General features: G+C 35.3%; 1 protein-coding gene across 1 annotated transcript in view; it reads left to right on the plus strand.

Annotated features, from left to right (window-relative positions):
* Positions 1–12,574: 12,574 nt before the first annotated feature.
* Positions 12,575–23,024, plus strand: part of LOC309863902 (palladin-like) — a gene marked incomplete at its 3' end in the record, with an annotated part of 214,018 nt that continues 203,568 nt past the window's right edge. The window contains exon 1 of the mRNA XM_082729143.1: positions 12,575–12,720. The remainder of the gene's footprint in view (positions 12,721–23,024) is intronic.

Raw genomic sequence — 23,024 nt, forward strand, 5'->3', positions numbered from 1 at the left:
GAGAACTGGAGCAGAACTGAACGCACAGCCACTGAAGAGCAGCAGCAAGGCGCCGCCTTCCCGGCGCCTTCCGGGGAGGAAGTGACGTAGGCGTCCGAAAGCAGAGCGGAAGTGGAGGCTCCAGCGTGAGCCTGCATGTGGGCTTCTGACAAGCAAAACTGCCCAGCCCGCCTTTTGTACCTAGGAAAGCGGTTTCTGTTTTCCGTCTCCGGGCTGGAACTTTTAGGGTTTCTTTTTTCCCAGTTTTCATGCACAGAATAGTGCTGGAACTTTTAGGGTTTCTTTTTTCCCAGTTTTCATGCACAGAATAGTGGTGCAGGATTGAAAGCTCCCCCCCCCCCCCCCCCCCCCCCAGTCATCGGGTTACACTGAGAATTTCAAAGAGGTGATAGAGGCAAGAGTGATCTTTAGGACATGGATGTAACTAGAAAAGGAATGTAGACAGAAATATCTGGAAATCTAAACAAGATTGGTCGAAGAAAATGAAGAGGGTGAGAAATTAAATGCTGGACACTCTGAACTGTGAAAATTTCACAGAAAGATGTGGCATTCTTATGTGGGTGCTGGGCACTTAAAAATGGAGTAAAGGAGGACAAGGACTTGAGTTTCTGTCATAAGAATTTCATTTTTATGAAAAATTTCACATAGACTTACTGTGCACTGGGAACATTTGTAACGACAATAATTAACCAAAAAGACTTTAAATTGAGGTGGGAAATGCCTTTTATTTTTGTTATGACACTTACTTGTGTTTGCTTTTGGGGTTTCAACCCTAGCCTGGTTTTGCCTTTTAGTGCTCCAGACACTTAATTCCATGATGTTGTGCATGTGCTGGGATTCAGGGTGGTCCTGAGGGCCGTCGTACCAGAGTTGGGTAGTAAATGGAAAGAATTGGAACCCAGCAATTTTATCTTAAAAGAAAAGGTAACTTGTCCACAATAGTAAGAGCCCAGAAAAAAGGTTTCTTCTCAAAGCCTAAAAATCAAGTTAGTTTTAAGAGGCAGTGGAGGCATTGATCACTTCTGTTTGGTTTTGGTTTTTCTTTTTTTATTGAAATTGTTGTTTATTTTTCAATGATGATATGGAGAAAACAAAAGAATCTGAAACTTGACCATTGACTAAGTCATGAGTTCATTTTATGTCAGATCACTAGTATCTGGTGCTTACTGGACTTACGTATCATATGAACACATTTGCTAGTCACAGAAAATTGGGTTTTATCGTAAAAGCATTTGCTGAGCTCTTTTGAATGCTAGGCAACATGGTAAGCCCTTACTATGTATTATTATCACGTTTAATTATCACAAAAATAACCATGAGGTGCACACTATTATTGTTTCCATTTAATAGATGAGGTAAATAGTCTTAAAGAAGTTAAATTATAGATGCATAGTCCTACAGCTGATTAGCGGTAGCCAAGATCTTGAAATCTGATCTAATTCTAAATATCTTTGCTTAAGCACTATATTCTCTGTGTCTGTTAAATTATCTCATAAAGTGCTTTAAATGTTAAAGTATTAGTGCTCCACCCCAAAGCACATAGGATTTAATTTTTATTTCTTTTCTTCACTATTATTGAAATCAGTCCCACAGGTTCTTAATGGATTTTGTCTTTTATGATACAAATTTATCAAGTGGGGATTCCATGAACGTTAGCTACTCCACCCCAAAATACGTATGCAAGACATATAAATTTTGAGAATTTGGACCTTTTTAAAATTTTCTTTTTATTGTAACTTAGAATGACTCATGTACATGTATTTCTTTTGCTCTAAATTTTAAAGAAAAACCAAATGAAATTTAGTATAAAAATGATGTAACTAGGGCAGCTGGATGGCTCAGTTAGTTAAGGGTCTGATACTCCATTTCAGCTCAGGTCCTAGGATAAAGTTCTGCACTGGACATGGAGCTTACTTACGATTCTCTCTCCTTCCCTCTCTTCCTCTCTCTGCCCCTCCCCCTTCTCTCTAAAAAAAGAAAAGTTCATTCTATATCATATTTATTTAGATTTCAGGGTAACCATCAGTACAATATTTAATTTATAAATTATAAATACATATGGTACTAACAAATACATATGTTGTCTCTGGTGTAAGGGCCTATTCAGCCAGAGCGGCCCCACCCTGGTTGAACTGCCATTTTGTTGTAAAACTTAAATTGACTACCCCCCCGCCCAGGGGAACTTATTTATTTATTTATTTATTTATTTATTTATTATTTATTTATTTGACAGAGAGAAATCACAAGCAGGCAGAGAGGCAGGCAGAGAGAGAGAGAGAGAGAGGAGGAAGCAGGCTCCCCGCTGAGCAGAGAGCCCGATGCGGGACTCGATCCCAGGACCCTGAGATCATGAACTGAGCCGAAGGCAGCGGCTTAACCACTGAGCCACCCAGGCGCCCCCAGGGGAACTTATTTAAAAGCAAGTCTGGGAAACCAGTCCCAGGTAACAAAGTCCAAATACAAGGGTGGGTCAGACCATGTGGAGGTATTCAATCAATGGGGATGCATACTGTCTCCTAGCTACCAAGGAGTATGGGCCCCTGCCTTCCGGCACCTTTTGTGCGCCAATTCTGAACTAGGTGATAGGCTGGTTCAAATGTCTACTAGGGTAAATTGTAATTCAATTAGTCACCTAGCATCACTGTGGAGTTTCCTGTGTGTGTTACAATCTCATTGGCCACCTGTGTGTGGCCACGCCCAACCACATGGCCTTTGCTCTATAAAAGTTAGTCTGGAAGGCAGGGAGGGGTCGTCCTCTCTATAAGGAGCGGCACCAATGGGTCTGTTTGATGTCGGTCTGATTCCTGATGCTTGGCACAAAATAAAGCTTTGCTTGACCTTTGCTTTATATCAGTCTCGCTCCTTTAATCACAGACCCATTATTGGGGTACCTAATTTTGGGGGACCCAACAGTGGAAAAGCAATTACCTATAAATGTCATAAATAATGTGTTTAGGTTTTCTCTTGTAGGAAGTCTCCTTGATTATGAAATGATAATCAAGTAAAACTACAGTCACAGTTACAGAAGTCAAATGAGTACACTGTGTCTGTGATATTTCTGCCACAGTCTTTTTCAACACCTGTTGATCAGTCAATCAGAGGAAACCTCAGGGGCTGAAGATAGGCCAGCTTGGTGGAAATTCCTTCCCAAAATAGCAATAGCTGAGCAAATTGCTAGGCCAACAGACGTAGACCATGGACAGGCCTCAGGATTTTGTGTGATAGAGCAACTGTCTTCAACGGTTGGCATTTTTTCAATGTTTAAATCCTTCTTTGGTCTAACAGCTGATTTCCTCCTTTGTCATAGTCTTCCTTCCTTTCTGTTTCCCCCAGGGAAAACAGCCACACCCTTCCACATTAGACTCTCTTTGGTAAGCAGCTCCTGAAATTGTCATACAGCTGTCCCTAGTTGTCTGGCAGTGACCACTTTCAAGTTTAATATTCCCTCATTAAATATCTCCATGAGGCATTTAAAATGCAAACTTTAAGAGAAACAGAAGGCTGCCAGTTTTTATTTAGATCAAATGAGTCTCAAAGCCGGTTTTAAATAGCCAATTATTTTGGTTGCTTTGTCTTTCCCTTCTAATGGAGGAAAAAAACCCCAAATGACTTCAGTTTAGTGAAGTCTTCTTCTTTTTTTTTTTTTTAATATCAAACCAACTCAATTTAAAACGTTAAAATTTTCAGCCATGCAAAGGTCCTTAAGTTTTTTTTAAGTTAGGGTCAAACTATAAAAACTATTGGTTTTCTTTCTTTTCCCGTAGCATAATATAATGAGCATTTTCTATGTTAATATAAACATTGCAGAAAAATCAGTTTTTATGGCTACTTCAAAATTCCATGAGTTTACCAACCTGTCCATAAATTGCATTTAAGTTGCTTCAGTCTTTTGCTATTATAAACAGTGCAGAGTTTAACATGTTTTTACATTAAGCTTTTCCTGTAGTTAGGGCTACATTCTTGAAGCAAATCTAGGACAGAGTGGGTCAAAGACTGTGACTTTTTTTAAAATTATAGTTGAAACTCAATATTACATTAGTTTCAGATGTAAAATACAGTGATTCAATAAGTTTATACTTTATGCTATGCTCACCACAAGTATAGCTACCATCTAAAGGCCATGACATTTAAAATTAGCCAGATGAAGATGAATGTTCATATATGCAGAATACAGTCCACTTATAAATAGATCTGATGATTTGCCAATCAGCAGGCAAAAGCTAACCAAGGTTAGAAGAAAACATTTTTCTTTAAAATCAATGAAGTTTATTTATAATTCTCTGAATTAAGATATACTGGATTCAAAACTTCTTTAATTAGTTATGCTCTATTTTATATGCAAAGATTTCAAAAACTTATACTTTGTAGTAGATGCATCAGTCAAGAGAGGATTTTAAAAGATTAAAATGACTTTAAGCTCATTATGTGGTTAATTTTTTTCAGCATTTTTTAATGATAAGTTAATTATAAGTTATCCTTCTATGTTGGATAAGTGTAATGCAAGCACATACAAATTAGAAATACAAAAAAGATAATTGAAGGTTTCCTTTAATTTTACCTTCTAGCTACAACACTAATGTACAATGTGCTTGTCTTGCTTAATACTATATTTAGGATCTCTTTTCCATATTACTTCTTATTATACTGTATTAGAAAATACATTTTAAAAATTAGTAGTAGTAGCAAGGAAAAACATAAGATGTAAAACAGTCAAGATGTAAATCGTCAAGATTATCTGATGCCATTTTTAAAAGTAACAACAGCACATGCACATTGGAGTAACGTCTGCCCCGGAACTCTATTCACTATCCCAGTCAGAGTGCCTTTACTCCCCTGAATTAAACACTGTTAACCTTGCAGGAAAACTTTAGAATTTTTCATTCATATACCAAGAAAGCAGGAGAAATTATAGACATAGATATAGATATACAAATAAAATTATACATACATATGTTTGATGATAATACACACAGATAGGTATACTGTTTTTATCCTAATTCTACCTCCAATATACTCATAACTGCACACTTAATTATTCATTCCACATTCTTTTTTTCCAACTTGTGTGAGCCTTAACAACAGTTATTTTTCTGAATGAAGAAAAAGAGCAATCCAGTTTATTAAAGTATAATGAGGAGAAGATCTATGGAATTGAACAAAGCCAAGAAATTGACATGTAGTTATTTAATATGCACTCCTATTTGAATGTAATGTTCTTCATATACAGGAATAAGATACATCATTCCATTTAAACCCTTGTTCCATTCCTTATTGTTCATCCATAAGGAATCTGTTAGTACTCCAGTGGTCTTGAAAGGCTCCTCCTCTAATACTGTTTCTTTTCTCAAAATCATCCTGGATATTTCACCATGCTAATTCCTCTAGATAATCTCTGTATCTGTTTTTCTTTCTCCACACACACACACACAAAAAAAAATGCTGTTTTAATTGAAATTATATGACATTTGTAGATTATTTTTAAGAATTTTGTTACAAAATAAATTCCTCCCATTCTTTTCCCATCCCATAAAGTTTTGTTTTGTTTTGTTTTTTTAATTGAGAGTGGTTGTTAAATTTTGTCCAAAGACCCATTAGCAATCTATGGACATGGCCATATAGCTTTTGTCTTTTGACTTATTAATATGAGACTTAAGTGTTAAATCTTTGGATGTTAATATAAAACCTAGTTGGTCATTCTATATTCTTCTTTAATATACTATTGACTTCTATTTACTAATAAGTTTCCAGATTTTATATTGCTATTCAAAACATCAACCTGTATTTCCTTCTTAGTTCATTTTGATATCCATGTTATTCTGTCTTTATAAAGAAATGTTAAAATTATTTTGCTTAAGTTCAACAAAAGCTGCTCTGGAATTTATGATACTGGCTTTCAAGCCCAGAAGTATAAAACTTCTATATTTAGACCCTATAAACCAAGTTGAAAATGAGATTATTTCAGATTAAGGGTCATATCTAACTGTGTGCAAATATCCGTATAGAAACATGGATTATGGAATCTATTCCTGTACTTCAACTCTACGTTTATTACTGTTATGATAAAATTTATTTTTTTCTACTCATTTTTGTGCACATACACAAATTGGCAAATATCTCAAGTAGCAGAAGCATATGATCAAAAGACCACCCACAGGCTTGGGCTACACATGTACAGCAGATCCACAGTTTATAAAATAAAACTCATGAGGGACAAATCTGAAGTTTGCTGTTTGATAGAGCTGAAAATAATGTTTAATCAAACAAGCCTTTGGGGGCATACCTGATTCTGTGGCATGTATTCAAGTCAGATACAAAGTAAGAGAAAGAAGTAGGAAGACATCATGGTTTGAAGCACACTTGCTCCTAAGATCACCGGGTAGGCCAACAAGTGGCTCAATAGGATAAATTTGCGTTAAACTGAACATTTTCTGCCTCAATTTTTAGTTTGTTTCTTGATCAGATTTCTCAGTTACTATTTTATTTGCTGCCGCATAATCTCTGTTTGTTGGTAGAGTGCCAGGAATGAGGGGGAGTAAAATATTCAGAAGTGGGGATAAGTAGGCCAGCTCCTTGAGAGTTGGAGAATTTTTCAGAACTTCTGGGACCTCCAGGAGAGAAAATTTTAAAGAAGGGTGCAGGAGCAAGTCTGCACACTCCTTTTTACACCCCTTCCATCAAAGACGTTTTGATTATCTTTACCTGTTGTTTGTCTGAACAACAAAGGTCTACGTCTTTTAAAAGGAAACTCATAAACCAGTGTACTAAAGTATACTTTGTCCTTAATTAACCTGAAACTGTAAGACAGACGTATAGATAACATGAAAGTAAAGTGATTTATAGCCTGGAAGTCTCAGTAAAGAAGAAAAGCCAGTATAGTCACTGAAGGATAGGTCTGGAGGATTGAAGTTAACAGTTTTGAAATTGTAGCCTGTCCAAGTATAGCTAATGGAATAAAGGTATGTTAGAGAACCTCCAAGATGACCCCCAATGATCTCATCAACTGGTATGCCCTTGTAAAGTTCTTTCTATGTTGGATAGTGCTGACTTACATAACCAAGGAATATTGCAGAAAAGATGGGATGTGATCTCCAAGGCTAGTCATAAAAGACATTGTAGCTTATATCTTGCTCTTTGTCGAATCATTAACTCTAGAGGAATCTAGCTGTCATGACATAAGGAAACTCAGGCTATGATATGGAAAAGTCCACAGGGCTCCTGCCAACATCAGCATTAACTTTCTAGACACATGAGTGAGCCACCCTGGAAGTAGGTCATCCAGGTCCAGTCACACTTTCAGACAAGAGTAGCTATGAGCAACATCTTAATTGTAATCTCTTGATACTCTGATCCAGGATCACCCAGCTGAGACCCTAGTGGTTCCTGATGCACAGAAACTGTGTGAAACAATAGTTGTTTTAGGACACTAGTTTTTTTCAACAATTTGTCATGAAAGAGTAGATAACTAATACATGATTTAAGAGATGGAGCAGGCCCATCTATGCCATCTGTAAGTAGAAGAACAGACCCGAAGATCATGAAAGATAAGCAGGTCAAAGAACCAATATGCCACTTGTGGAGTAAATAAACAAATAGATGCTGACAACACCCAGAGTGATGGAAGCACTTGGAGTGCAAAGAATCAAGAGCCCAACTAGATCCAAAGTCGTAATTAAAAAAAAAAAAAAAAAAAGTGGGTGTAAGATGCGCTTCAAATAAAGCACTTCAAAAGAGCAGGAATTTTTATAACAAAAGAAGGTAATCATTGGAAAGCTGAACTGAGACCCACTAAAGGGGTCACTGATCCCACTGCCCAACCTTGGTACCCATAGAAATGGGCTCTGGGGGTAAATAATAAAAGTACCTGAGAAACTGTATTACTGTGTATGAACTAATCTCATCCATAATATTAATTAAACCTCGTTATAATAACTCAAGAGCCTTTGCCAGGAGTCTTTCCTAAGCAAAAGAAGGGTTTGGTTCTCAGATTTTTACAATATGTTTAAAACAAGCATGGTTGGGGCGCCTGGGTGGCTCGGTGGGTTAAAGCCTCTGCTTTCAGCTCAGGTCATGATCCCAGGATCCTAGGATTGAGCCCCGCATCAGGCCCTCTGCTCAGCAGGGAACCTGCTTTCCTTCCTCTCTCTCTGCCTGCCTCTCTGCCTACCTGTGATATCTGTCTGTCAAATAAATTTAAAAAAAAAAAATTTTTTTTTTTTTTAAAACAAGCGTGGTTTGCTACACTCCTCATGATGTACAAGAAGAAATCTATTTCTGTACCTTTTTGAATAAAATCCTATCTCTCAGGACCATAAGCTACCTTTTGTACTTTTTCCTTCTTATGACTTTCATCACTTCTCTGGTGGTATAGCAGTATCTAACAACTAGGCAGTCCAGCAACATGTAGGAGAGGCCCTCCCTCTGGTCAGTAGAACAATATGCTCACCACTAAGATAGGCCATGAGAGTTATTGTTCTAGCCCCCATTAGAAAGAAACCTCTACCTCTTTCACTGCAGTCCCCAAGGCCATGATGTTTAATGCTCAGAGCCCAGCTATCTTCACTCAGTCCCTTCTGTGAACAGGTGTTTGTCCCAACCTGCATGAGGATGACCATCAACCACAGAACCCACCACCACTCTGTCCTCCTAGGTTCTGAGAACCCAACTCTCTCTAAGTCTGGAACCTTCTTAGATTCTAAGATTCTAAGTCAGAATCTTTTCCTAGAAGCACCAACATCCACTTCCCTGCTGATAATCTTACAGGCTTGTTTTTTGTTTTGTTTTGTTTATTTTATTTTATTTTTTTTTCAGTGTTCCAAAATTCATTGTTTATCACCACACTCCGTGTTCCATGCAATACGTGCCCTCCACAATACCTACCACCAGGCTCCCGCCACCCACCACCCCCCTTCCAAAACCCTTAGCTTGTCTCTCAGAGACCACAGTCTCTCGTGGTTTGTCTCCCCCTCCGATTTCCCCCAACTCACTTCTTTCTATCTCCCCATGTCATCCATGTTATTCCTTATGCTCCACAAGTAAGTGAAACCATATGATAATCGACTCTCTCTGCTTGACTTATTTCACTCAGCATAATCTCTTCCAGTCCCATCCATGTTGATACAAAAGTTGGGTATTCATCCTTTCTGACGGAGGCATAATATTCCAATGTATATATGGGCCATATCTTCTTTATCCATTCATCCATTAAAGGGCATCTTGGTTCTTTCCACAGTTTGGCGACTGTGGCCATTGCTGCTATGAACATTAGGGTACAGATGGCCCTTCTTTTCACTACATCTGTATCTTTGGGGTAAATACCCAGTATTGCAATTGCAAGGTCATACAGTAGCTCTATTTTTAATTTCTTAAGGAATCTCCACACTGTTTTCCAAAGTGGCTGCACCAACTTGCCTTCCCACCAACAGTGTAAGAGGCTTCCCCTTTCTCCACATCCTCTCCAACACTTGTTGTTTACTGTCTTGTTGATTTTGGCCATTCTAACTGGTATAAGGTGGTATCTCAATGTGGTTTTGATTTTAATCTCCCTGATAGCTAATGATGATGAGCATTTTTTCATGTGTCTGTTAGCCATTTGTATGTCTTCTTTGGAGAAATGTCTGTTCATGTCTTCTGCCTATTTTTTGACGTGATTATCTGTTTTGCTTGTTTTAATAATACATGTAAATCAATATCACCTTAAGAGATTTTACACCTGCAACTTTTAACTTTCTATATCTATAAAAAGTTTCCTGTGACAAAGGAACACTAAATATAATAAAATTTGGCTATACTTCCTGGAAAAAGGGAGGGGAAACTTACATTTTCTTTTATTTGTGAATGACCCCACAACAACAACAAAAAAAATGAGTCACTATAACTCATAATTTTTATTCTGTGACCTTACCATTTAATGCATTGCATGCCTATCTCTTCTCTTTTTAAGAACTGCAAGAATGTTTATCTTTCTGGGTTTTGTTTTTTTTTTTAGTTTTTATTTATTTATTTGACAGAGAGAGATCACAAGTAGGCAGAGAGGCAGGCAGAGAGAGAGAAAGGGAAGCAGGCTTCCTGTTAAGCAGAGAGCCCAATGCGGGGCTCAATCCCAGGACCCTGAGATCATGACCTGAGCGAAGGCAGAGGCTTAACCCACTGAGCCACCCAGGCACCCCTCTGGTATTTTTTAATTGAAATATAATTGACATAAAACATTATATTAATTTTTAAGGGGTGCAACCTAATGATTTGTTATATGTATATATTATGAAATGATCACCACAACAAATCTAGTTAACATTCATCATCATAGTCCCAATTTTTTTCTTGTGATAAGAACTTTTAAAATCAAATTTCTTAGCAATTTTCAAATATACAGTCTTTCAATAAGAGAAAAATACTAACATGAATGTGCCTGTCCTCAGCATACTCTTTAGACAAGGTTATAAAATTAACCTGGGATATACAGAACTTATTGCTGGATACATTCTGGTGTAGAGAAGAAATATATTTGGTTACTCCTGCATAGTTCACTATTACTACAACAATAAAATCTTTTAAAACATTGAGATGAAGTGTAGTTATATATCTAGCATCCATTTATCCTAAAATTAATAATACCATTATATATTCATTGTACATATGTCATTTTTAACAACTTGCCTAGTTAGTTTCAGCAGTTCCTTCCATAACTATGGTAATATCATGAAGAGGTTATAACACTTTGATTCCTACAATCTCTTTATATTCAGTTTGCCTTAGGACATAACAGAGATTTTTGTTTAATTTTTGATCAAACACAAAAAGTACAGATATTAATGTAACTGACACCCACACTAAGATATATCAAATGTTACCATTTTTTCATATTCCCATCATTGCTATTTTTTAGAAATGTACTACTAGATACACTGGAAACCTCTGTCCCTTCTCTAATCCAACCCCCAGAAATTTTTTCAAGAGCCTCATCCTTTTCATCTGTGTTTTGTGTTCCTGAGATTGGAGATTGTATGTTTTTAATTTCCCAGAGACTATCCCTCCCACCTTCTCCAGGCATGGGAAAGGGTAGTCTCCTGGCTGCTCAAAATGTAAATGAGAAAATAGGGTCTAACTGCTTCTTGGGTATTCTTTGAACCAATTACCTATTTTCAGCTCCTGCCTCACTCCCAGAAATAGTTAAAACTGCCAATTAAAATTTTCAGGGAGGGGCCTGGTGCCTATAATTCCTGAGCCTTTCAGGGACTTTGTGGGGCTAATTATTGCTTCTCATAAGCATGTCCTGCAGACATTTAGGTTTTCTAATGTAATTAGATCTTTGATTTTTATGTTAACCATTTGCCAACAGTTTTTTTCCGTTTCCAGCATCTCCTATCTTCTTTACCAATATTTATCCTTTTGGATTTTTACTATTATCTTATGGGATTTTAGTAAAAAGAAGACAAATTCATCAGTCAGAGGGTTTCCCCCAGAAATATAAATTTTGAAAACACTTACTAATAAATATAATGGCTGAAACTGCCCACAATAGTACCCAGTTTCAAGAATCGTTTGTAAAGGACCAGGTTTGCCTGTAAAAAAAAGTTTAAGAGCAGACCTCCATAAGTTTTCTGCCATCAGAAAAAGAAAAAAAACTTATTTAGATAAGAAACTGGATCAGGTGTGATGGTATTATTTAGACATATGAAGACTCAGAGCTTCATTTCCAAATTAACTTAACTGGGAGGTTTTGTGATTATTTTTCCCCCTTAGATTTTGCTTTGCTACCTGACCTCGGAACAGAAACACGTTCTTTTCTTCTTAGTTCTATTTGTTATTTGGAAGTTCAGAATATTAGAATATGTTACAATGAGATGCTATAAAATAAGTAATAAAATGGTCATGAAACATTTTATTACAACTGTAAGAAGGTTCCTATTTGTGCTGAAAAATATTCATTCAACACTTATTTCTTCCATAAATCTTTGTTAGATACTCATAACGTGGTGGTAGGCCTTGAGCTTAGAACTCAGCGTTGCAGTGTTTATAAGATTCAGTCCCTATATGCTTATGCCTATTTAATTCTACCATAGACTATGTCTTTAATACACATGATAGTCCTATAATAACTTTTAATTAACAACTTGAAGTAAGACAATAGTGGAACTTCCCACTCAATTTGGCAGGTGGCTGAGTTTTTAAATAGTTAACTGGATTTACCGTTTGAGGATAATCTATCATATGACTAAAAGTTAAATATACAGAGCAGAAGTTTATAATAAAGAAGAGCATTTCTTATGAAGGTCCCTTTTTCTACTTGGAATCACGTACTGTACTTTTAATTGATTAAGAATATGTTAAAAGGACAGGTGGTGGTTTTGAGCCACAAGATCAGGGTGTAGAGGGATATGTGTAAATCCTATGTTTATTATATCTATAAATATAGTTCTTTCTACACTGAGTGCCTTTAATTTCTAAGAACCCAGTCCTCAGACCTAGGGTTGCTTCCCAGCCCACTGCTGGAATTCCTGATCGTGGCAGTCTGCTGAAACATGAGTTCAGTTACCAAATATAGTTGAGTGGAGTAAGAGGACAGATGCAAGTCTGAGGCCACAGTTGCCTCAAAGTGACCAAGGACCAAGCTGTCTTTAATGAATAGGCAAGACCAACCTCCACTCTCCCAGAAAAGAAGAAATGCTCATCTGAAACCCATCACCTTTTCAGAGCCTTCAGAGTAACCAAGGACTGAAAAAGGTTTGTAAGGTAGTTCTTAATATACTAACTAGGGCAACATTCTTTCAACTTTTTCTTAAAGCTGAAAATATAACAGTTTGCCTGAAATTGTAATACTATTTAGAAGATGCCTTGATTTTTTTGTTTGTTTGTTTGGAGAGAAAAACTAATGGGGATTTTGTAGTCTTTCCAAAAGCAGATAATACATAAGATTTACCTTTATTTTTACCTCTGCCATCAAGGAACTGAATTTTCTCTTATAATCTTAATCATGCTAAACTGGTACTATCAATTCAAAAAGGAATAAATGTAGTTATGAAACAATATTTGTCAAGATTTTATATGTGTTATGTTTCATAGAAAATACGAACGCAGTTAATTTGAACCTCACCCATACTTAGGCTAAATACTGAGGGCTTAAAGTTAGGTACTTTAGTTTTTAGTAACATTTTAAGTTGTTAACTATACTTCCAACTTTACTAAAAATCCAAAAATTTTTTAAAATCTTTTTTGTGATCATAATAGATATTTTAAATTATAATACATATTTTAAATTATATCTATGCATAAAGGTTACATGCTTATTTATAAAATAGAGCTTACTAAGGGAAACTATAGTCAAATTTAAATATGACAGTATGATTTTATATCGTGTTTTAAGTTACACATGAAATTGTCTTGAATCCAGTATATGAGGTTAATACAGAATGATTGGAGGCTCATATTACTTTTTTTTAACATTTGCTAAAAATATGAATCACCTTCTAATTTAAATAATGTGACCACATATCAAGTCCATTGCCTGATGATAACTATGCAAAATCTGCTTCAACATGTATGTATAGAAATTATATAATAAATATCCTTTCAAATATTTTTTTCTCAAAGATCTTGAAAGCTCACCTTGATTATTCAGATTTTAAATATCAGAGATTATTTGACAAATTAGTAACAATGGACAAGATGTAAGAGATTTAGTTAGCCAATAAATGCTCTCTAAATATGTGATTACATATTCCTAGAATACAAATTAGTCCTCTCACATTCTAGTGTGTAATATGGAGTAGGGTCTATATCTTAGGGGCCTTGTCTCAGTTCTGTTTGAGCTTCTCTGTTTTATTTCTAAAACTGAACATCGAAGGGGTCCTATAGCATCCTTCATAATAGAGTAAGTATCTAGATTATACTGGGCATTACAACCACTTTAATTTCTTTACTTCATTGAAAAAAAATTTAGAGGGAAAACATTAGTCAAGTTTCAAAAAACATGATATATTCCTAAAGATACACCAACTGAAACATGTAAGGACAAGACAAAAGACTCCACTTCATTATTAATATGTGTGTGGAGGATATCAAAGGGTATTGTGATAACTGAGTTCCAGTCAGGAATTTCAGCTATCTGGAGTTAATGGCTATGCCCTAGCTAAATTCTAGCAAAGAAAACAAATATTGAGCAAAGTAGCTCTGATTATAATTTGTAACTGTTCCATTAGAGAATAGTGAAACAAATTTGGTAAATAATATTTGACCTGCATACTTTTGATATTAAAACTCATTTTTTAAATCCAACCTAAACCAGTTTGACTACACATAATATTCCTTTCCAAGATTTCCTTTCCACAAATTTTCTACAACTGTATATATTCATTCAGATTTTGTCCTTTTTTTCTTTCTTTCTTATTCTGAAACAATCAGTTGTTTTACTTTAGGACAAAATTATTTTTCCCCCTTAATAATCTGTATACAAAAAAAAATAATCTGTATACATCATACCTTTTCTTACTAAATACACATCCTAGTTTGCTTGTATAGAGATGGTTGTCTTAATATTTCTAGTGGCTTTAATGACATATGCTAATTAGGATTCTTAACCCTCAGAATTCTTATTTCTAGTAAAAACTAATTAGTAAGCAATTGTGGACTGTCTATTATGCTAGCATTCTGTGGGTTGGCAAATTTATAAATAGATTTTATGATTTCTCAAAGTATATTCTTCCTCATAGTAAATTTTTCAGTGTGGCACAAAACATATTTACTAATAGACCCAAATATTTTTAGTTTCTCTGTAAAAGGAAGCCAAAAGTAGATAAGCCTATGTTCAGTGATTCATGTTTCAGTATTTTATTTTATTTGGAAATTATTTGATATTCAGTGCATATTCATTATTTAATTTATTTCAGTGTAATTTTAAGGTTTTAAGTTACCAAAAGGTTTTTAGAAACTATCTTTTTTAAATTTTTTAGAGGGGTGGGGAAAAGGACAGCAAGAGAGAATCTTAAGCAGGCCCCGCACCCAGCTCTAGCTTAACACACTGAGACAATCCTGAGATCATGACCTGAGCCAAAATCAAGAGCCAGATGCTTAACCGACTGAGCCACTCAGGCACCCCTTTCGAAATTATTCTTAGGTAGACACACCATAAAGCAAAATTATTGTTTAAACTTAAATAGACATACCATATAACATAATGACTGTTTAAAATTCATTTATAAACTTTTATCTTATGTCTAATTAATTTACTTGTTGTCAATTATGTTTAGATTATTCATGAAAATTTCATGAGTCATTAAGTAGGTAACCATCACATTCTCATTCTTGCTTTCAAATTATGTAACAGAGATAATATGAGATTATTTGACTTTTTTGTAATTCTAGGCTAAATAAAAGTTGTATGTCCCATTACATGTAATGCTGATACTCCTAAAGACATTCCTATTTTAATTAAACCAACAAACTTAAACTAGCTTTTTTCTTTTTTTTCTGAAGATTGTCCTCAATCATGAGAACTTGAAAAATATTGGGGTTAGTTTATTTGTATCTGAGAATATAGTTGATTTATAAAAACAGTTAATTTTCTTTAAGCCAGTTAAATAGAGTTCTTTACAAATTAATTTTGATGGGGTGCCTGGGTCGCTCAGTGGGTTAAGCCTCTGCCTTAGGCTCTGGTCATGGTCTCAGGGTCCTAGGATCAGGCCGCATCTGGCTTCCTGCTCAGCGGGGAGCCTGCTTTCCCCTCTCTCTCTGCCTGTCTCTCTGCCTACTTGTGATCTCTCTCTCTTTCTCTCTCTGTGTCAAATAAATAAATAAAATCTTTTTAAAAAATTTAATTTTGGCACTGCTATCTGGAGATAAAAAATTTAATCTGCAACATACCTACAAGGACATGCATATACACAGAGATATATGCAAACAGCTCTTAATAGCTTTTGCATTAAAATTCTTAGCTATGAGGCAGGTACAATAATACAAAACTCACCGGTTTATAAAAGAACAATTTGGATCTAAATCATGTTTCTAGAAGGTAAAGTAAGTTAAAGTTACCTGCTCAGATGGCTGAAACCTTTTACTAATATTTGTGGAGAAAGCTCTTAAGATTTTTTATTTGATTCCTTTCCAGTTTCCCTTTTTTGTTTGTTTGTTTGTTTGTTCTCTTCTGATAAGAATTACCTCCCTGAATTTTGTGTTTCAAAGAGATGGCCTCAGTTTCTAGAGATCAGACAGAACATTTTCATCTCAAAGGTACAGAGAAAAAATACAAATTCCTCCAAGAAGGACTTTTGTTTCCTAAGTACAGAATTTTTATAATATCTACAAGGGCTTTGAGATGAATAGGGGAGGTTTAGAGATTGGTAAAAAGGGTAAGAGGGCTTTTTTCTGTTCTTGCAAAGACTGAATTTGTAAGACCAGTTGTACAGTTGCCCTCAATTGGTAGTATAGCTGTTTTCAATTCCCCAAAGAGTCTGACTATATCAAGGCACTGATTCATCCATCCAATTTTATTGTCCTCAGTTTCCTTCTCTTTAATAGGGAATCTTTAAGATACAAATCAGAAGTTTCTCATGTTCTGGATTAAAAGCTGTTTGTCTTTGGAATGTTTTTCTTTCCCTCTGGGTACATAGTTTTATTTATCTTAGGAGAAAAGGCCTTTGAAAAAGTTCTTATCAGGCTCTAAATATCAGCTTTCAGTTTGGCCAACTTTTCACCATAGAACTACTTTAAAAATCCTTCCAAATATCTTGTTGGGTTTCAACTTGGACAAATAGTAAATATTGCTAGCAGTATTGAACAATTTTATGGACCCAAGAGGTGTCCTCAAAGAGGGTGCAAAAGATACGATAGATCCAAGATCCACAACCACTCCTAAAGATAGCCCAAGGAAAGTAAGACTTACCCAACAGTGTTGAGCGCTAGTTACTGTCAGTAAGGCCTCTGTTGCAAATTGAAGTACAGCCCAAATTTCTGTTGGACCATATTTTTGGTACCCCAAAACTGACAGTTGCCAAGCCAAATTCTCAGAACACAGGAAAAAACAAACAAAAACCAATAGTTGTCCCTGGGTCAATAACCAATGGGTCTGGATTTGGAAGTAAGAAACTCTGCCAGTCAGAGAGGAATTTTACCTTCCTCTCTGACTGGCACTATAGAGTACCAGGGAAGCTAATTCTGGTGATAACTATCACCCTTCACCAGCTTCTGCCAGTTTTCCCAGAATCCTTTCTGTGAGCTCCAGAGTGAGTCCATTTAAAGTGGAAATTGTAGCCCAGTATTTACCAGAATTTTGCAAGGTTTTCTATTGACTTTAGTTTTAGTTTCCCCTTGGTGGTTTAAGGGGTAACTAGTAGCAGTTGACTGGAAAATCTCTTAGAAACCATCAACCCTGGGAGGGGCCCATATGGAGGCCCTCTTGGGGGTACTTGGGTTGGTGTCAAGAACTTGTCAAAATTTTCAGGGGCAATCATTTTTCCAGTGTCCCAGTTAATTGCAAGTGAGACATCAATTTCTAGACCAGAGTTTTGATTACGGTAAGAATACAACAGAAAAGGCCCAAAGTGTTTTGAGTTCCTAGTGTTGGGTCTATTGCACTTACAAGGCCAATAATTTGGACTTTTGTTTACACTCTTGTGGTCTCTTCAGAGTAGAAAAGTGGTTCAGATGGAGGATTAATAGACTGAGTACTCATATTAAGTAGGATAATTTTTCATCAGCCTTTTGCAATGAATCTTTCAATGAAACCATTTGGAATCTTGAACCATTTTGGAGACTTCTTCATGCCAATTACAATAGGTATCTTATTCTGTTTGTTGATTTTAGGGTCCTTGCTTTCAAGACACTTCTTACATGAATGATCTTGTCTAATTGGAATGTTCCCCATAATGGCCATTGTAATTCTAAGTTGTTTTAGTAAGAGTTTATCTTTTTTTTTTTTTAAGATATCTACAGTTTCCAAGACTATAGTTCTTAGACATTAAATAAGCAGGTGTACCAAAATGTAGTGTGTTCAATTCTTTGAATCTTGATAATCCTATTTCTTTAGCTAAGTCTTGGTTCTCTGAAAGACAAATTAAAACCTAAGAGGTATATGCCACTGGGTTGGGAGTTTTGTGGTGTTTTCAAATTGCCTCATTTCACAAAATTTTCTTGAGGTTGGTGGGTGAATGAGTATCAATCTAACTCATTCCATGACCAATTTATCTTGGTCTGGGAGTCCTAGAATTAGGATCTAAGTGCCAGTAACAGCTTTTAAGTGCTCTACTCCTCCCCACCACTTTTGAGACTTTAGCTTATAAGGTTGTCATTAACAATTGATATATTATTCATTACACAAACTATCTTTATAATGGCAGATACCCTGATGGCTTTTACTTGTTCCTACTTAGATTTTGGTTTTGATGGTCTAAACAATCTAATTTCTTAACTTATTTTCCCAAGAACCCAAGTAATTTATGCCGTGGACTCACATTAGGCTTTGTGAGTCCCCTAATGACTGCCACCCATTGTAGACTCCCAATATAACTATCCCAGAACCTTTACAGGACTTCCAGAACCTTTCTGGGATTTGTTTGTTTGTTTACATATGCTTTTTCTGTGTGTATGTGTGCATGTTTGTGTGTATACTTTTTTTAAATAAACATTTTAAAAATAAAGTTTGGATCAGAGAGCTGAACACAAGGGACAACTGAACACTGTTAGAGTTCAAATCTGACAGTGACTTACCCACAGCCCTCAGTAACAATGAAAGGAACAGAGAATTCAAAGGGTTCACAAGGCATCTATGCAGCATCTTGTTGTCCTATAGGCCATTACCTACACTTTTAGTTTCCATCCTTGTCACAAAAACTGTTAAAAAATGATTAAACTAGATAATTTAGGTAATAAAACAAGTTTTCTTTAAACACTTCAGTAAGTGGACAGTTTCCTTTTGGAGAACTGCAAAATGAGGTAGAAAGCCAGAAAACTTTTATAGTATAAAAAATAAAGAACAAGGAAGAGAAAAATAGAAAATATCTTGGCAAGAGCCACTTAGTCATCCCTGTTTGAGTAAGAAAGAGTAAAGAAATACAAATAAAAACAAATAAAACCCAGAGTTGGTTTGGCATTCGGGGATTGACTGATCGTGTTTCTAGTTAAGCAGAACATTTACAAGTCTCAAAAGTTATCTAAGTTTTAATATGCTAGGCAGGAGTGGCTCCAACTTGGGCCCAGAAAGTTATGTTAATAAAAGGAAGAAATTATCAATAATAACTTTAAAAGCAAATGGACTAAATGCTTCAATCAAAAGACACATGTGATTGAATAGATAAAAAAGCAAGACCCAATTATATACTATCTATAAGAGACACTTCTCAGACCTAAAGATGCATGCAGATTGAAAGTTAGGTCTGGAAAACATTTGTCATGCAAATGGAAGCTAAGAGAAAGCTAGGGTGACAACACTTATATTAGACAAAATAGACCTAAAAAAAAAAAAAAAAACCCCACACACAAAAAGGGACATCACATCATCATAAAGAGAACATCCAACAAAAGATAGAACAATTGTAAATATTTATGCACCCAACATGGGAGCACCAAATATGTAAAGTAACTATTAACAAGCATAAAGGAAGAAATTAATAGTAATACAATAATAGTTGGGAACTTTTACACCCCAGTTACATCAATGAATAAATCATCCAGATAGGAAATCAACAAAGACACAGCGGTTTTGAATGACACTTTGAAGCAGATGGATCTAACATATATATTCAGAATATTCCATCCAAAAATAGGAATACACATTCTTTTCAAGTACACATGGGAAATTCTCCAGAATAGATCACAAACAGGCCACAAAACAAGTCTCAGCAAATTCAAAAAAGACTGCAGTTGTATCATGCATCTCTTCCAATCACAACACTATGAAACTAGAAAACAACTTCAAAAGAAAAAAATCTGGAAAGACCACAAATACACGAAGCTTATGTAACATACTATTAAACAATGAATGGAGAATTGGTTAACCAAGAAACCAAAGAAGAAATCAAAAAAGTACATGAAGACAAATGAAAATGAAAACACAAAATCTTTGGGATGCAGCAAAAGTTGTTCTAGGAGGGAGCATTATAGCAATATAGGCCTACCTCAGAACCAAGAAAAATCTCAAATAAACAGCCTAATCATACACCTAAAGTTAATAGAAAAAGAAGAGCAAACAAAACCCAAAGCCAGTAGAAGGAAGGAAATAATAAAGATTGAAGCAGAAATAAATGAAATAGAAAGTAAAAAAACACTAAAACAAATCAATGAAACCAGGAGCTTTTCTTCAATAAAACTGATAAACCTTTAGTCAAATTCATCAAAAGAGAGACAGGGAAACAGAAAGAGGACACAAATAAATAAAATCACAAGTGAAACAGGTGAAACAGAAGCCAGCATCATAGAAATACAATCATAAGAGAATATTATGAAAAATTATATGCCAACAAATTGGACAACCTAGAAGGAATGGAGAAATTCCTAGAAATATTCTCCCAAAACTGAACTGGGAAGAAATAGAAAATTTGGACAGACCAATTACTAGCAATGAAATTGAATCGGTAATGAAAAAATTCCCAACAAACCAAAGTCCAGGACCAAATGGCTTCACAAGTGAATTCTACTAAAGACTTAAGAATAGTTAATATCAGGGCAACTGGGTAGCCCAATCAGTTAAGCATCTGACTCTTGATTTTGACTTGGGACATGATCTCAGGGTCATGAGACTGACCCTTTGAGATTGATGCTCAGCAGGGAGTCTGCTTGAGATTCTCTCTCCATCTTCTCCTGCTCCTACCCCTGCTCATGTGCTCTCTCTCTTTTACTCTTTCTCTAAAAACAATAAATCTTAAAAAAAAAAAAAAAAGTATAGTAAATACCTATCCTTCTCAAACTATTTCAAAAAATGATAGAGGAAGGAAAGCTTCCAAATTCATTCCATAAGACCAGCATTATCCTAATACAAAAAGGATAAAAAGACACTACCAAAAAAACAAACAACAAAAAATAAAATAAAATAAAACCTACCAGCCAATATTTCTAATGAACATAGATGCAAAAATCTTTAACAAAATATTAGCAAACCGCATTCAACAATACATTAAAAAAAAATTATCACAGTCAAGTGGGATTTATTCCAGGGATGCAAGTGTGGTTTACTATTCACAAATCAATCAACATGATACATCACATAAGCAAGAGAAAGAAGAAAAAACATATGTTTATCTCAATTGATGCAAAAGAAGTATTTTACAAAGTACAACATCCATTCATGATAAAAACCCTCAACAAAGTAAATGTAGAAGGAATATACCTCAACATAATGCAGGTCATATATAAAATCCCACAGTTAACATCATACTCAATGGCAGAAAACTGAGAAAACTGATAAGGAAGAAGTAAAACTTTCACTGTTTGCAGAGGATCTAATACTATATATAGAAAACCCAAAAGATTGAACCAAAATACTACTACAACAGATAAATGAATTCAGTAAGGTTATAGGATATAAAATCAATATATAGTAATCTGTTGCATTTCCATTCACTAATAATGAAATAGAAGGAAGACAAATTAAGAAAACAATTCCATTTACAATTGCACCAGAAATAATAAAGTACTTAGGAATAAACCTAACCAAGGAAGTGAAAGACCTGTACTCTGAGAACTATAAAATGCTGATGGCAGAAATTGAAGATAACACATGGTGAAATATTCCAGGCTTGTGGATTGGGAGTACAAATGTTAAAATATCCATTTTACTCAAAACAATGTACATATTTAATGCAATCCCTACCAAAATACCAATGGCAGTTTTCACAGAACTAGAACTCATAATCCTCAAATTTACATAGAAGCACAAGAGTCCTCAAAGAGTCAAAGCAATCTTGAAAAAGAAAAACAAAACTGGGGGTATCCCAATCTCAGATTTTAAGAGGTACTACAAAGCTGTAGTAATCAAAACAGTATGATCTGGCACAAAAATAGACACATAGATCAACAGAACAGAATAGAAAGCCCAAAAGTAATCCCACAATTATATGGTCAATTATTCTACATCAAAGGAGGCAGGAATATATAATGGGAGAAAGACAGTCTTTTCAACAAATAGTTTTCAGAAAACTGAACAACCGTATGCAAAACAGTGAAATGTGAGACATAAAATCATAAAATTCCTAGAAGAAAACATAGGCAATAATCTTTTTGATGTCAGCCATAGAAATATTTTTCTAGATATGTTATCTTTGGCAAGGGAACTGAAAGCAAAATTAAATTATTGGGACTATATCAAAATAAAAGACTTTTGTAAGTGAAGGATACCATCAACAAAACAAAAAAGCAACCCACAAAATGGGAGAAGATGTTTGCAAATGATGTATTTGATAAGCGGTTAATATCAAAATGTATAAAGAACTTCTATAACTCAGTACCAAAAAACAGATTCAAAACAATTCAAAAATGATCAGAAGATATAAATGGACATTTGTCCAAAGAAGAACTACAGATAGCCAACAGACACCTGAAAAAATGCTCAACATCACTAATCGTCAGGGAAATGCAAATTAAAACCATAATATCACCTCATTCCTGTCAGAATGGCTAAAATCAAAAACACAGTAAGCAAGAAATGTTGGTGAGCATATGGAGAGAAGGGAGCCCTTATGCATTGTTTGTGGGAAAGCAAATTGGTGCACCCACTGTGGAAAACAGTACAGAGGGTTTCTCAAAGAATTACAAATAGAATTACCATATGATCCAGTAATTCCACTACTAGGTAGTTATCCAGAGAAAACAAGAAGCCTTTAGAAAGATATATTCACCGCTGTTTATTGTAGCATTATTTACAGTAGCCAAATTATGGAAGCAACCCAAGTGTCTATCCACAGATGAGTGGATAAAGAAAAGGTGGTATATATATACAATGAACTACTCAGCCCTAGAAAAGGAATGAAATCTTGCCATTTGCAACATTGCAACATGAAGGGATCTAGAGGATATAATGCTAAGTGAAATGATTTAGTCAGAGA

Source organism: Mustela nivalis (assembly GCF_964662115.1).
Source record: "Mustela nivalis genome assembly, chromosome: 4".
Lineage (NCBI taxonomy): Eukaryota > Metazoa > Chordata > Mammalia > Carnivora > Mustelidae > Mustela > Mustela nivalis.